The sequence below is a fragment of the Triturus cristatus genome, chromosome 2_1, assembly GCF_964204655.1.
Source record: "Triturus cristatus chromosome 2_1, aTriCri1.1, whole genome shotgun sequence".
In the NCBI taxonomy this organism is placed as follows: Eukaryota; Metazoa; Chordata; class Amphibia; order Caudata; family Salamandridae; genus Triturus; species Triturus cristatus.
In genome coordinates, this window is record NC_140581.1 from 1,162,861,005 (window position 1) to 1,162,878,493 (window position 17,489).

The 17,489-nt window shown below is 46.7% G+C and overlaps 1 protein-coding gene across 1 annotated transcript in view; it reads right to left on the reverse strand.

Moving 5' to 3' along the window:
• CORO2A (coronin 2A) overlaps positions 1-11,431 on the reverse strand; it is a 408,458-nt gene extending 397,027 nt beyond the window's left edge. Inside the window, exon 1 of the mRNA XM_085636611.1 lies at positions 11,146-11,431. The gene's annotated coding sequence lies outside the window, so the exon portion shown is untranslated. The remainder of the gene's footprint in view (positions 1-11,145) is intronic.
• Positions 11,432-17,489: the final 6,058 nt, after the last annotated feature.

Below are 17,489 nucleotides of genomic sequence, written 5' to 3' on the forward strand. Positions count from 1 at the left end.
CGGACCCATCTAATATTATGACGGGTGGACCATCGTGGCATAAATCCGCCTGATCAAGGTGAAGCAGGTCACCTATATGTTGTAGAAGGCAATCGCTAATACTTTGCCCAACAATTTGACTTCAACATTTAACAATGAGATCGGTTGATACGAAGACGTGTCCTCGGGGGGGGGTGACCTGGTTTGTGGAATACTACTATTTTGGCATGTCACCAATCAGGTGGAAGAAGCGACATGCCAACGGCCTCCTGTAGTGCCTTCAGCAAGCGTGTCCCTAACTGAGGCATGTGGGCCTTCAAGAATTCGCATGGAAACGAAACCCATTCAGTCCCGGAGCCCAGCCCAGGTGAAGACTCGCCAGCGCCCCCGTCAGCTCCTCCACCGTGATCGGTTCGTAAAGTTGCTTGAGCACCGAATCCAGCCCAAACCTGGGAGGCACAGTGCGTACAAAATCAACAATTTGGAAGCGGTCAGGACTTCCCGTCGAGCAAAAAGCAACTCGTCTAACACATCACCAAGCACCGGTACTGGTGCTGACCCCTGCGTGATCTGACATAGGTGGTGGAGCATTTTGCTTAACTTATCACCCCACTGGTGTATCCGATTTGGAGCCACTTGCCAAGTCATCCGAGCCTCATCCAGAAGCAACTACTGCAGTCATAGTTGGGAAAAGTGTAGCCTGCACCCCTCCACCTCTCCTGACCTCGTCATCTAGGGCCCGCAGCTGGGTTTCTAACTCCACCACCCTCTAAATTTTACGGCGCCGCTACCCCGAACAAAATCGAATGTCTGCCCCACGTAGTGTGGGCTTCAAGGCTTCCCATAAAACCACTCCCGAAAGGGCAGTACCCTTGTTAAGTATTCAGTGAGTGACCGGGGCAGCACTGTCCTATAGACAAGGTTATTTAAATGCCAGGTTGACATACGTCATTGGAATGGGGGCCTGTGGGGTCTGATAAGCAGCGTGAGGGCCACTGGAGAATGATTTCATGGTCTGCGCTGTAGGATCGTAACCGATGGATGTAGGGACCGGGGAAAAAGATATAGTCCAATCTAGAGATGGACACATGGACCACTGAGAAGAAGGTATAGCCAGCCTCCACTGGGTGATAAGCCCTCCACGCATCCATCCACCCCAAGAGGAGGCCTGAAGGTGCAGCTTGGAATGCCTGGAGGTCTGCACAGGTCTGGCCATACGCCATATGTCTTCCCCCAGAGCCATCACATCATTAAAATCCCCCCCTACCACTAAAAACCTGGCCAGGCGCTCCCTCTAAAGTCTTATAATCCTGTCCCAGAGGAGGAGGGCGTACACACTACCTCTCTTCAGTGAATCCCCGTGCAGTAGCCCCATCACTATGATATACATCCTACCCAGGTCCATCCAAAACTTTAGTGGACCTATAGGGAACCCTTCTGTGAATGAGAATTGGTGTACCCCGGGATTCTCGCACAAATCCGGAGTGGAAAACCTAATCAAATCCAAACCGTGCTAGGCACGGCACTTTCGAGCCCCTCGTGTGAGTTTCTTGGAACAGCAATATGTCGGTCTTAAAACTTTTGGCCTGTCGCTATACTGTGCCCACTTGATTTTGTCTAGGAGACCCCTTATATCCCAAGTCATGATGTAGACCGACCCGGCCATATCACCATGTGTATGCTCAGTCACCCATGTGCAGGGAAGAAACCATGTATAGCCGGAGTGTCTGTGGGTCATAGTGTATCTGTGTCTGTGCACGGGGAGAACATAACAACAAGTTGCAGTTGATAACAACCCCCCCACCCCTATACCTCATCAAACAGGAATAATCTGTCACTGCGGGAGCACCCCTGGAACCCCAACGTGATCCCAGGGGCGCCCCAGGCCAATGGAGCTCCAACCTTTCAACACACCTAAACGTGTCTCTGGATGCTGCAGGAACGCACTTCCAAGGGGGCAGTCAGCCCTGAGAAACCCCACGGGAGTAATAGAATGTACAGTCATGGCCCGGGAGCAGGGTCCAAGGCCACAACTATATTCCATTGGGTGCCATCTTCCTGCAGTTGAGCCCGCCAATTGGATCATGAGCAGTGATGGCATTTCGACGTTATTTCTTTGGGCAGCTTCGTCGATCCCTCTGGGAGGAGTTGGATTCCAACCGAGCTGGTGTGTGTGGCTGAGGGCGCACTGTTTCGTCCATCCATTGAAAGACCATATCAGGGGTATCAAAGAATAAAGACTGTGATTTGTATGCAACCTGCGTTAGTGCAGAGTATAACAGCATATATTGGATGCTCAGTTCACACAGTCTCTTCTTTGCCGCCATAAAGGTTTGGTGTTGTTGCTGAATCTGTTGTAGTCTGGGAAAATCATAATTGTATGCGAACCGTGTGGCAACTTCTCTTGGCCCTAGGCAAATTTAGGGATGGCATCTCTGTCTGAATAATTCAGAAGCTGAGGTCTGGCGCCACTGGGGGGCTTCTTCGCGCAAGCTCAGTGAGTCCGCTTGACCACGAAGCATAGGCACAGGACCCCCTCTTGGACACAATAGAACGCAGCCATTGTGACAAGAATTCCTCCATCAAAGCACCTTCACACCCCTCTAGGAATCACACAAAGTGCAGATTGTTGCGGCTTTCGAGGCCTTCTGTGTCCTCCATGTGCACCGCTAGCTCTTGCGTGACCACCATCAATTTATTAACTTTCTGCTGAAGTGACACCACCGAGTCTTCAACGGTCGACACCCAGTTCTCTGTCTCTGTTATAGGGTCCACTGCCTTTCAGAGGTTTTGTTGAAGTAGGGAGCCTTCTGACCCTACCTCTCCGGTCTTCACTTCAAGCGCATCCTGTGATTGTGTGATGGCTGCCAGCAGTGTAGCATTGTCTGGGACCTGCCTGGCAGTGTCAGCTTCGCCTGTAGCACCTGTATTTACGGTCTTGTAGTGGTCCATAGTGTTCAGTTTTGTCTGTGGGTCGGCGGATTTATCTTTGGTCATAATGGTGTTGGTAGGGCACCCCCAGGCCGAACCAGTGATGGTGCCTGGCCCTCACACGGTCAAGTTTGGACTCGTTTTTTTTATCATCGTCTCTAAGCGGGAATACGTTTCTTTTAGACCCTGTACATTCTTGCCGCTGGTAATGTAGTTGCAAATTGGATGCAAGTGCTATGATTTTAATTTATCATGCAATAAACATTAAACTATTAGAACTGTGGACTGCATACAAATTGAGCAGATCTGCACTTGCGATATGAGTGCAATGGAGATCCTAACACACGGTTATAAATGTATCCCAAATTCTTGTGCTTGGACCAGATACATGAGTAGCTTTTATTTTCTGTAATACAAGTCACGCTGCTAAAAGAAAGATTTCTTGTACCTAATTTAGAAAAACATAACAGACCATTGAACTGCAAGTTTACTGAATCCATAAATACTTTAAACTGATTATTGCTTGTAATGCACATTTATACAACCAAGGGATGTATTACATGAAGTACCCCAGGGACGTAATGAGTATGCCCCGGGGCACTTTAGTATCACAAAAGGAGTATCAGAGGCTTATGTGGCCCCTTCAGTAATGCAGATAGTGCTCATGCGCATGTCTCGCAGGCACTATCCTCTGCACCTGCATTGCATTATGGGTGTGGGTGCAGAGGCAAGGAGGCCACCAGGAGGCACACTGACACTGACTTTTCCCCAAGGAGTTCCCTGGACCCCTCCTCCCGACATCCCACTGCAGGCGGATGCAGTCACTCGCTGCACCCGCTTCCAGGGTTGGGGATAGATGTCCCACTTGAAAGTGAAAGCCAGCCAGTGCCTGCCAGTGCAAAAGGCATACCAGCTTCTTCTATTAGCCGGTCCATCGTTCGCATATGCGCTGCCCTGAGGGCAGCACAGTTTGCAGCTGCCCCGAGGGCACAGCAATGTCTGTAATAATGAGCACTGACACTGAGCTAGTTAAAGGTGTGCCGCAGCGCAAACAAGGACAGTGGACCCTATCTATAATATGGGCCCAGAGAACAATCCTTTAGGATTTGCAGTGGAACACTTTGTCATATGCTATACATTTATAGGGTTTATAATGCATGGGAGACTAGAATCCCTTTATAAAAGCCTGGCTCCATTTTCCTTATTACAGGCGACTTGTAACGTCTCAATGTCACCTGTAATAATGAAATGACAAAGTTGTGCACCTTTAGTGCTATTTCAGTTGACTTTTGAGTTACACTGCCTACTGTCAGCGCCAGCAGCAAAGGAACGCAAGGCAAGGCACATAATTACAGCTGCAGCTTAAACATGAGAAATGTTTCTTCCTTCTTATAACTTTTTCTGAAAAGAAAACTTGACCCGCAGAAGGGCCTATTTATGGAAAGATGTTTATTTGTACACACTACAGGAAAGACAGAATCTCTGCATGTTTTCGCACATGATGAGGCACATCATGTTTTTAAATATTACTTCAATTACATGAATTGTAATATATTTTTATAAATATTTGTAACTGATTTTTAATGAGCTAAATTTTGCACCACAGTTTCTTGTCTACAAAGAACATGAAAGAGCAAGATAACTAGGATAAAAGTGGTTTGGGGGAAGGGTGATGGTGTGACCATGTAGTATAAGGAATAAAATACCCTCTGATTTACATTAAAAGGTGTTGCAAGTCACCTTGAAGTTCGATTACTCTTAACTCAGACTCATTCCTCTATGTGGTCATGGAACTCTTTGATGACTTGCAATATCCTTATTATATACAGCAGGGGTGTTTTATCCCATATATAGCACACCCACACTGCTCCAGGACTGCATCAGATCCGTCAGGAGTTTGTGGTGGGTTAACACTATGGCCTCATCTATGGTACAGGATTGGGCAGAGGAGGAGAAAGCAGCGAACAGGAGCAGTTAGGAATGGAATCCTGAACCCACTGCACTTCGAAAGAGGAACACTGTAGGTGTGTGTGTGTGATTGTTAAGTGCCAGAGTAGTCTGTGAAGAGCTTGGAGGCAGGGTGATGGAAAGAGCTTCAGACCGTGGAGCATTCGCTGTGCAGGGATCTGGCCTAATGGTTTTATTTTGAGTGTTTTATAAAAGAAAGGAGCGCATGATAGCAAAGGAACTGACTAATATAAAACTTTGACTTTCAAAAGACATTTAATTCGTTTTTTTGATCATTTTTCACAATAATACTAATTTCCTTAATCTTCAGGTGGACAGACAAATCCTAAAATTATGAGTAAGTATTTTAACTCTAGCGGAAAATAAACTGGGAACGTTTTCAAACCTTTGACTTAAAGGTTTCCTGAAGCTGAATTTGTATTTGTTTAGCAGGTTCAGAGGAACTTTGAACCCCAACCTTCCCCGCCTATAAATCTCCAGCAGCATGGCCGCCGTTATCTGATGCGCGTTGAGGCGATCAGCCCAGCCAGCTCGAACAGGGTAAGAATAGCCGCGGCGCACCGCCACTTCAAGCTCTCTCACTCTGATCTTGTTAGCCGCCATGCCCCCGTGCCACTTTCAGCACATTATCCCGGTCCTAACTTGCAGGCCAAAAGTATTTAGAGTATTTGTGGCCATGTTGCGTAGTCTGTTTCCAAATAAACGTGCTCTTCAAAGCCCTCACGTTTCATGAGCTATTGCATACATTAGCAGGATTGGCTGAAGCTTTCAGGCAGGACCTGGGCAGCTTGTTCGATCTACCTTTTGCGTCACTGGCTCTTTGCTGATGGCAATTCAGCTCAGTGGGCCTTCGCAATAGGGAAACAAAGTTAGAAACCTCAGAAGTTGAAAAAATAATATGAATTAAAAAAATACACCAAATGGAAATAAAACACAGTAGATCGTTAGGGAAGGGACCCAGGGAGTAATTATATGGAAGTGAAATGGTCTGTAGATGAACTGGAGCTTATACCACACACTAATGATATCACATAGGGAAGGTTCCATATTCAAGGAGTCCATGATAATGGTGTGTTTTTTTATTGTGTTCTAATTTAGACAAACTTGCATCCTGGCTCAGGAAGGTGAGAGCTTGGATGTTTTCACCTAAAGTGGAGAAGTGTGGCTCAAGTGGAGAAGTGTGGCTCAATGATTCGAGCGGCAGACCCTGATGCAGAGGTCTAGCCCGGGACCAGGGTTCAATTCCCTGCCTCGGCGGGTCTTGGGCTCAAAAATTCCACGGACCTGATAATTCTCGCCTCGGCCTGGCCTCCACCTTGTGGGTGCACAGGAGTGGACGCCTCACAGGGAAAGCCAGGATGGGTTCCACAGCGGTATTCGTACAAGCGCCTTGAGACCCTTGTGGGTGAGTAGTGCGCTATACAAGTATCAATTTACATTTACATTCACACCGGCTTTAAGGGAGTGATACCAGTGCAACAAACTTGGGGCGCCCTTTACCAGCCCCCCTCCCCCCCCAAGCTCCAGGTGAGGAAAGCTGGAGAACTCAGGGCCTGTTTTGTCTTTTCTGTGTGGCATATCTTACTGATTTGCTTGAATATTAGGCGCTGATTAAATAAATGACATTTAATTTTATTACAGTTTGCTTTGCCCTTCATGCTTGAGCAATTGCTTGACTTGTGAGCAATAGTCAAACAGCATAAAAAAGTAAGGGTACGTTAAAAAAAAATATGCAAATTATGATCCTGAGAAGATGAGGTGAAGGAGCAGTGAGTGTGGGGAAAGGATCAGGCACTGTGTTAAAAAGAACTAAATATTCTGCAACTATTTTGTTGGCCTTTAAGCTAGAAGTAACTGCTTGTGCCGTGATACACCCACCTTGAATCAAAACTACATGCAAATTAAACCTAAATGTGGGAAATGCACTGTTTTGTTAGGAAAGTTCAGTTGGTTAATGTGATCGCTTCAGCTGCCAAAGTGTGTAGCCGGAAGATCACTGATTTGAATCCTAATTGGGTGCACTGGGGAATAGTGACATGCATGTGTAGTGCTCTGAAGGCCCAGTCTGTGACAGAAAGCACTGTGAACATGCATGTCATTAGTTTAAATGATCTATTGCGCACTGTCTAAGAGAGGCTGCACGCAGTATGAGGTAGGCTGTTGCACTGACGAGTCAACTGACCTGGCTGCTTGAGCCTCTCAATGAAACACATTGATTTACACTCTTAATGGTTTATGATTGATATGTGTGTGTGATATAAAGTGCTCCGACACTCTACACTGGGATGAGTAGCACTATAAAAGAAATTAAATAAGTTGGGTTGTGGAGCAATGACTAGCACGATTGGAGGGTGGTAGTGAGTGTATCCGTGGAGATGGAGGCCACTGGGGGCAACAACAAAGACTGTTGTAAGGGGCGCCGGCAACACTAAAGCTAACCCTGCACATGTGTCACTATGACTGTACTTGTCATCGGATTTTCCAGGCCGTTCGCACGCGATAGGTTACTTTCTGATGATGATACTGATTGAATTTGCTTTTAACATAACATTGAGTGCGTTCACGATAGACATTTCTAAGTCACTTTGGTCTAAAGTTGGCGCTTGGTATAATGTCGGGGAGAGACATGGCTTAGAAGAACTTTCATGTATGTGGTGGGAGTGTCATCTGAGGGATTTGTAGGTCACTTCGGTTGGTGGTCTCCTCCGTACTGAGGCAGCGTATCTTTGAAAGATATGGCCTCTCTGGAAATAATGGCACTCTACGAGGTGTGGAGAGGAGTGACGAGGAGCCAGTGAACAACAGTAAATATAGACCATAGCCGGGCAGACAAGTACTGCCAAGTCTCTGCAGACCTATGCAGTCTCCCCTTTGAAGCACGGGCAGTGCCTCTTGATATTTCAATTCCATCACAGGCTTTGCTGTCAACACCAAGATGGCTGAAAGTGGCTACAAATCATATTTGAATCCTTCAGCAATTGTAGCATTTTTAGTCAGCAGCACTTTGCGCTCTGTGACATGCGGGTCTGCTGTTCCCATTATAAGTATGGGTTTTCAAACCCTAGCATGAAAAGGCTGCTGGCTAAAAAGCTATGACTGTCTAAGGGCGTTACATGTGATATGGGACCACTTGGCATGTATACATTGCTGGTCCCGTTACTGACCAAGAGTCCTTGCAATGCCACAACTGTGGAAGTTGTCTCAAGAATTCTTAACAATATTGAGGCCTTATGAAATAGAGAAGGCCATCACAGTGAAGTGATGTGCCCTCTTGCTATGCTTAGTCAATTTGTCCCAGACACTGGGCATCTTCCCAGATTCTTAAAAAAACAGATCCTTCCAATCCTGAAAACAACTGACCTAATCGCCCACAAACTCAGTAGTAATCATCCAAAGACTAATCGCTCATTGCTAAGCAAAATTATTGAGAATGACTTTGCCACTCAGATGAATGAGAAAATCAAGACCAACTTCCTTCTGTTTTCAGTCCACAGTTCAGCACAAACAAGACACCATCCAGGTGGTGATGAAGACATCCGCCTGACCTCTGACAGTGGTGACCCATGTCTCCTTCACCCATCAGCCGGATTCAGCTCTGTTAACCATCGGACCATGGTTGATACTTTACGCAATAATCGGCCTTTTCAGTATTGTTCTGCAAGGGTTTGCTTCCAGTCTAAGCATCCTATTCCAGTTTACCCAGATGAATCGAAAGATCTGAGAACATTCCTGTGACTCGCTTCAACGAAGGCTCCATCCTCCCATAAATGACATACAACATCTACCTGGATGCCCTTGGAAAGTTAACAGACTTGGGGGCATATTTACAAGCCAGGCGATAAAATGATCGCCACTTTAGCGGCAGAAAACTGCCGCTAAAACGGCGATAATAGGCTTGATAATATGCTCTATGGAATTCTAATTGAAGCTCAGGTAAGATGTCCTTCACATCTAACATGGGCTTCAATTGGAATTCCATAGAGCATATTATCAAGCCCATTATCGCCGTTTTAGCAGCAGTTTTCTGCTGCTAAAGCGGCGATAATTTTATCGCCTGGCTTGATAATATGCCCCTTGAACATCTACAGCCATCAAAATGCTGCAAGGTATCCAACTTTGACAAATGCATGTTTGCTATGGCATCTACTGTTTGAAGGACAGCCTTTCCAAAATTGAAGACTGAATGTCAAAACCATGCCTATGTCTCAACTAACTGAAAACTCAGTTTGAATGAAAATGGAAAAGATAGCAAATGAGCACAAACGTGAGATTGGCTCTCTGGAATGAATCACAATTATCACACAGCACTAGGTCACTTGGCTTCCATTTTGACACCAGCCTCAACTTCAAAACACATATTTTTTAGAAACACAGATAACATGACCCCAACAATCCACTCTTCACAGAATCAATGTATTTCTGGCATTGCCAACTTGAGAGCAGGTGTCCAAGGCCTATTCCTTCTACACATGCTGGACCTTGGTCACCTTCCTCCCAGATTACCAAACAACTCCCCTAAAAAGCATCTTCCACACAGTGGAATAACTCATCAAGGGAGAGGTGAATATGAGCTGATCACAATCCCATTCATGAAGCTATGTTGCCCCCTCTTCCTGTCACAATCTCCTTCAAGATCCACTGTATGAACTCCTAAGATGTGAACTTCGCGTGACCCTGTATCTGGTGAGCAATTTCAAGCGGCCAACAGAAGACCCGCAGCAGCAACACTGCCGGGCTCCAGATAAGGAAGCACACGGAGAAGACAAGGTGACAAGGCCTGAACTGCTACATACAGAAGAACTGGAGTTCCATCCCGATGCAGATCCAACAAGCTTCTTCCCTTCTCCTCTCCCTCCAGGAATTGAAAACTCACATCTTCGGGGAATATCTAGTTTGCATCTCATCCGCTCTTTTGCATCTGACCCCGATGCAACAGAACGAGACACCCCATCTTTAGTATGCGACTTGCGCCTACAACAACTTATTTTATCTGTCCGGCTACACCTGTGGAGCAGAGGGGTGTTTGCTATAGAGTCGTAGAAAGGATCTCATTGGTGACCAGGACAGACACCCCTGTCAGGTATCATACTCTCCTGACAGATAACATGACCAAATTAAGAGTACTTGAATTGTGTATTAAGAGAAGGTCATTGTTCAAGTAATTTAAACTAAGATCTAAAAGTCCTTCAGGAGATCCAGTTTGTCTGTATTTGTGCGGTACTTCTGACTAAGGAGTGCCAGGGTGGAAACGGCCGGACCCGCACTCTCTGCTGGCACAGATTTTGAACCTTTGACTGCTCGCCGGTCTTCCGTTCCTTGAGCCCTTTGCAGTTTGTGTTTTATACCTGCCTAGCCTCAGCACCAGGAAGCCCCAGCCCCAGCTTCACCGTCGCGCTTTACATACATTCTCGTCATCATCAACTTAATCCTTACAGCAGGTCCTTACGTTTCACACAGTTCATAAGACTTACATACACGTTCTCAAGCACTTCAAAGGGAGGTGCTGATTACCCAGTGACATGAAACCCGCTTTTATTTAAATAGAAAGAAAGGCAGGCTCCGCCGGAATTCAAGCCGCCCACATGCAGGTAGCACACACATCAATGAGCCCTAAACCGTGGTGTCAGGCGTAAGAGCGCTCAATTACAGGCAGGGGAGACCTGATTGGTCACTGTATTCTGAGACTAATCCGTACACTGCGAACGAGTCCTTCCACCACCATTCAAAAACCGACTAATCACTTGCTACATCATCTAAAACATACAAAAGTACGTTTTAGTTCAAAAACAATCACAACGAGTCAGGCGTCTGACGAAAAAGAATAACTTAGAATGAAAAAAGAAAAACACGCACCAGTGAAAATGAAAAAAACCTGCCAGGAGCTTTAAGCGAAATAAATAGAGGCAGCGCAGCTGCAGGGACAAGCACATATTATTAGGTTACGGGAACGCCCCGAACTGCAATGCCATCCACCTTCCATGGCACAACAGTGGGCGATTGGGGAGCGGCCACCCGTTCCGTACCCACGTACAACAAGCCCAAAAGCCCATGTGCCCGGGATACCTGATGGAAACAGAAGAGCAGTACAAATGCGAAACCCCATTGCATTGCCGTGGGGGGCAGACATTTTACTAAACTTTCCCTCATAAAAGGCTGAAATGGGTCAGACTCGCAGATGAGATTTGCATTGTGGAGGAATAATGGCGACAAGAGAGGTGACGGTATCGGGTTGCTTCTGCATGTCTGCGCCGGGAGGTGTTTCCTTACCTTCAGTTCCTCTGAGCTCTGCAGCAGAGAGAGGGGGAGGAGGAAGGAGGTAGATGGAGGGTGCGGGCTGAGCTGGCGGTCTCCGGCTCTCACGTCCTGGCCATCCTGCGGCAACAACCGGCGAAGGGCAGGCTCACAAGAAAGAGGGCGCGGAGGGCAAAGGGCACACGGCAGCCGCGGGTGTCTTCAGACGTTCGGGTGCCAGTCCACGCGGGCCATGTGAACGCACGCACATCTCTGAGCAGGGAGGGCGCCTGCAGCGGACTGAGTCTCCCTCCGATGGGAAGGCGAGCCGCTGCTGCAGGGAGGGGCCTGGCCCTGCCTCTCCTTAGCGCAGGCAGCCGATAGCCTGAGGTCAGGTATGCTCGGTGGCGGCCTGACAGCAGCATGACCTGAGCACAGGTAAACAATGGCTTCGCTTTCTTGGGTCCTGACCGAATTGGTTACGAAGCGGTTATTTACGTGACAGCAGCCTGCACCACCTCCTGTCGCCTCATGTCTGGCACTGGAGGTTTGCAATAAGCCCAAAGCCAGAAGCGCACTGACAACCTACGCATTTGTAACTTTTAATTATTCCGATTTTTAGCACATGGTACGCAATGGGCACAGATTTCAATGCGTCTGCTGTTCTCAGAGAGCCGGGTTGGTGCTCACAGGTTGTGGTGACAGCAGCACTTTGACAATGATAACTAACCTGTCTGACTGCAGCGAGTGAAGAAGAATGTTTTCATATGGTACATTTTCCGACACAGTTTTTGGATAACACCTGCCTAAAAGCCCTAAGTGTGACAAGGTAAGACCCAGTAGTAATGGCATTGACGCATAGAATCTTGCAAGGATGCCCACCATATGCACGGCTCCAACTTTACACAGCTGTCCATCATAATGGGCGGGATAACCATTGTGATGATGTCGCTTAGTGTCCCAGGGCGGCTTCCATAATGTGACGAATACTTACAATATGCCGAGGTAACCAAAATATTCTAAAGATGGCCATAATATGTCAGAGGTGGCTGCCACTACGCCAAGGAGATCCATAATATGCCAGTTATATCTACCTCATGCCAGTGCCCTTTTCATGCAAAAAGAATTGTTGATGGACAGAATGCAGAACAATGTCATACATTCACCCCAGTACAGAGATCTGGGCCTAAATCCATCGTTTTTTTGCTCACCATACCAGTCCAGCTTGTACCCAGCCATATGCAAATTAGTCTTGACCCCGTGCCCCATGGGAACAGTCCAGCCCGAACTGCCAGGCCAGGTCCTCCCTGAACTGGTAACAAGCATCCTAGGACCTGTTTCGAGGTTTCACCCCTCTTCAGCCAGGATAGCTTGATTCCAGTGGCATGGAGAGCACAGGACTCACATCTGAGCATACCCGTCCCACTCGGGGTGACAAATGCAAAAAGAACTGTTGATGGACAGAATGCAGAACAATGTCATACATTCACCCCAATACAGAGATCTGGGCCTAAATCCATTGTTTTTTTGCTCACCATGTCATTCCAGTTTGGACCCAGCCAAATGCAAATCAGTCTTGACCCTGTGCCTCATGGGTACAGTCCAGCCCGAACTGCCAGGCCAGGTCCTCCCTGGACTGGAAACAAGCATCCTAGGACCGGTCCATCAATATTTCTTTTTGCAAGTGCCCTTTTCATGGCAAGGATGGCCACAAAAATCCTAGAAATAACCAAAACTCCACCTGGGATGATCATCTTTGTTGACCATATTGGCCCATGACAAGGCCATTTTAACACCAGTGGAGGCCACGATAATGCCAAAGAGGATAAGAATGGGTCAGGGCCACCTTTGTGCCGGAGATGCGCCCACCACTGACAGATATACACTGTGGACCCCACTTGGATGGCGGGGGATGGCTTCAGGGCAAATAAGGACTTTTAGGTCACAACTGTGGTGGTTGTAGTTGTTTGCCACGGGTGTCCCGGTGTCCATCCTTCTATTGCTCTTCAAACTGGGCCAGGTGTGCCCCTTCCACACCCGATTTTTAGGGTAGTGATGCTGAACAGTAAAAGACTTATCAGGGAGGAATTGTGGTGGAAGTAGAGACTCAGAACTCAAACAGTCAAAACAACGAACAAAATAATTCACTATCCAGTCCAGTGATTATCTCAGCAAAAAGAAAGTACGTTATTGTCACAGCAAAAGAAAATACACCACAGTGTGATGGTGGGTTCAGCTACAGGGTTCCATAACTCACATAAAGTCTCTAGGGAATCACCACATCACCTGCAGTGCCCTCTCCTAATTTTACGGGGGATCTCAAATATTTATGGTGAGGTATCAGAGATGAAGTCCTTGGCAAAGAATAGGCACAGGTACAAGTTCACTAAGCGATTGCAACCATGGGCAATGCTTAGGTCTTTTCAGTCAGTCCCTAAGCCTAAGAGTTTGCAAAGGTAAATGGTAACTTCCTAATAGCAGGTTTATCTTTGCACTTTCATAACGCAGTCTCTCAGTGTTTTATCTCAGACCTCATGTTGCCTGCCCAGTGGCGACGTGGCTTTGTGCAGCGCATGATGGTGTGCTCGGTGGGATTGCCTCTGCTGTGTTCTCCTTGGCAGCACACGGCTGCAGCAGCTTTCCTCACTGAGGCTGCTGGGATGTACAGTGTGGCAGGTCTGATTGGTTGTTGTTTATCTTTGGCAGTTTTCGGCTCCAGGTGGTGAAGCAGATCCTCCACTAAAGCAGCAATTATGGCTCTCACAGGAAATGCCAGTTATATGTTGTCGAAGGCCAAGCGGTGGCTGTGCGTAGCAGGAGTTGGCCGCCCTGAGAATTTTGAACACAGTGACTAGCCAGAGGGCAGACTCCGGGTCCTACCCTTGCTGCACATGACCTTTGGCCGTGCTGAGAGGGGTTGACCACATTGCAGAGGATTGGGCAACGTGGCTGGCCATTGACCAGGCCCTACATCTAAACTCGAGTGTAGGAAGTTAATTCTTTAAGGGAGCGGTAAGTAATATACAGAGGGACATGTAGTTCAGTTTATGACAGGTATTTATTTCCAAAACAATAGTATTCAGGTGCTCACACAATAAGTGACAATAAGCGTGACGTGAAAGTGAGGGTGATAGTAAAATATAGACATTGCATTGACAACAATAGTAAGAACTCCTCAGAAAATATTTACAGAGTGAAAGGAGTTCATGTTGTAGGGGGTCGACGGCGTTTCAATCTCAATCATTCAAGATCATCTTCAGGACATATCATCGGTGAGCAAGCTGAATTAGTAATTGGGTGGTAAAGACAACATCAATTAGTCCAAGACCATGGAAGCCGCTGCTGTGTTGTTCACTGAAGCTTGGGATAGAAATTATGTATCAGGAATGAATCGCCCGATACTGGAGGACCAGCTGGGTGTACAGAGGCGTCACTCTGGGCCGATTGTTTATTAATGGCCGAAACCAGGGCACTGAATGAAAACCTGGGACCGGAGAGCAGAGCGTGTCCTGCTAATGCGAGAGCATGCGCTGAGTGCACTCGAGTCATTGAGATCAAAACGCCGTATATTACTTACCGCTTCCTTAAAGAATTAACTTCCTACTCTCAAATGTAGTGCCCCACAAAGGGTCACTTTTGAATGGACCTTTAGGCAACACCAGATCCATTGTCCTTTTAAAACGCATTACCGCCCCAGGTTCACATATTGGGGTACCCTTTTATTTCTCTATTACTACATCTAAACTCTGCTTCACACATACTTTGGCTGTGCCAAAAGGGTGTTGACCACTTGTAGAGGATTGGTGGCAGGATCTGGTCAGAGTGCAGGCCCTGCAGCCAGCTCCCACTGCAGGCAACCTTAAGCCATGTGCAGCAGGGGTTGGCCATCCACAGAGGGTTAGGCGTTAGGATTGGTCCAAGGCCAGACCCTGTAACCTCACTGCTTAAGGCCGAGCATGTGCGGCAGCAGTTGGACAGTCATTGAGGGTTAGGCACAGTGCATGGTCTCGGGCCAGGCCAAGCCCTGCAGCTAATAGTCATGCACATGTTGGCCACTGCGGAGGCTTGGACCTGCCGCCATAATCTGCTGCATACGGCCCACAGACATGGACAGTGTGTGTTGCTCGCCTGCATAGATTGAAGTCAAACTCAACAGGGGTATACCCAAATAACCCTTTTATATCTGGGCAAGGGACGTAGTTTTATACAATAACAAGTGGTATAAAGGAATAAATACACAATGATTTCTGAGTAGAGTACATTTAATTACCCTCTCCACAATTATTATTTCTTGAAGAATTAAATCAAAACATTTTTATAATCTACATTGACAATGGCTCCTGATCAAAGGAGAAAACACGAAAAAATGACATATATCACAACATTTATATACAAAACCAAAAAGACATCAATGTATAACACAATAACCCTACAGAAATTATTCTCACTAGTGTCCTCCTTGTAGTTCTGTAAGGACTACTAAGAGGTAGTCTGGATGGCACACTTAAAACAAATCAAATAGTACCACTCCTTCTGGTGTGACACCCTATAACTCCAAACAATCACTATGATTCCGTTGACTCCTCCTTGGAAGTGTCTACGTGACCACGTTTCAGCCTTAATACTTCTTAGGCCTCCTCAGGACAGGGTCAATACATTAATCTCTCCAACCAATAACACGGCCAAAAATTCGGGGTATGCAGCAGTACAAAGCCTTCTCGGTATTCAGGCCTCAATGCGCCTCCTTGAGCAAACGCTGGAGCTCCCTCCTCACGAGTACATCTACGTATGCACCATTATTATTATTTCTCCATGCTGAATTTTCAATATTACAGCGCAACTTTCAGTCGATCTCGGGGGAATCAATCACCTCTCTTCCTCTTCTTCTTCGCACGCCGAAGAAGAAGAGGAAGAGAGCTGGTTGTGCAGGATATTCTTTGTTGGGTTTTCTGTGAGGAGACAAAGTTTAGGTTATATGTGTTTCTGACAGAGATAAGAACATTGATTACTGCATTGAGGTAAATGTCATTCTTAGTGAGTTCCTGGGTGCGTGCCCAACTCCACTCACAAAGTTTAGAGCTGGTTGGCATTGTAAGGCCTCAGTCGGAAATCATGAATCCTGGTGGGGGGCACCACTTTTGTAGACACATGGGCATAGTGGATTCGAATGGGGTCAGGCGTAAGCTGCAGAACTCAAGCTGTCAAGAAGATAATTCAGGTTGTTGCGTATTTGGTATAGATAGACAGTGATTACAACTTGTGAGAATTTGCATTTTAGTGCAGGGGTTTTGGTGGGGGATGATAGTCGGTGGGGGAAGGGTTATTGATCAGCTTGTGGTTTGTGGTGGAGGAGCGGATGACGGGAGACAGATGAGTAATGAGGTAGAGACTTCAATGAGATCCAATTGAATTGACAGGCAAGTGACTATTCAAAATAGTGTGGTCCAATAGAAGCTGATGTAAGAGGGTAGCCAGTTGGTTGAAATTACGTAAGGCCATTAGAGGAGAGAAAGTTGATGGAAAGTTGTTGTTGGTCATCTCTGTGAATGTGCAATCCATTGTTAATTCTCAGTACTGTTTCACAAACATTATGTCAAAATATCCTGGTAGTGCCCATGACTTCTACATCTTTAGGCACTCTATGATTAACCATCGCTTCCAGACTAGAGCATATGGAATTCATCTATTAGTAGGTAAGAATTTATTTTTTAATTAATGTAGTAAAGTGCCCTTTTCAACATGGTTACCCCCACTTTTTGCCTGGTATTTGATGTGATTTCGACTGGAAGTGCACTGGGTTCCTTCTAACCAGGTCCCCAGTGCCAGATATTTTTCCCCAAACTGTGCAATTGTTTTCCCAATTAGCGATACCTTTAGTACCCTCTGTAAGCCCGTAGCAAATGGTACCCCTGGTACCTAGGGCCTGAGGTACTAAAAAGAGTACCCATGGGCAGCAGCACGATTTGTACCACCCTAAGGGACCCCTCACCATGCTCAAGCAAACTTGCACTGCAGGCTGTGTGTCTTGGTGCAAAAGTGAAAACACAACATGGCACACCGCAAGTGTGCCAAGCCTGCTGATGCTGCATGCAGTATAAGTAAGTCACCCCTAAAACAGGCCTTGCTGTCTCAAGGCAGGCTGCACTATACAGCATGTGAGGGCATAACTGTCAGAGCAGATATGCCCCCGTACTGGTCAGTTCCATTACTGCCCTTATGAGTGGTCAGGGAAGCCGTTTTAAAAGCATGTACTAAAAACAGGTGAAACCGAGTTCCTTGCTACATGATGGCTTCAATGAAAATAGGGGTGTTTGGTATGAACCATCTTGTATTAATTAACCAACACTGACACCACTTTCAGAGTTAGTAATACATGCATC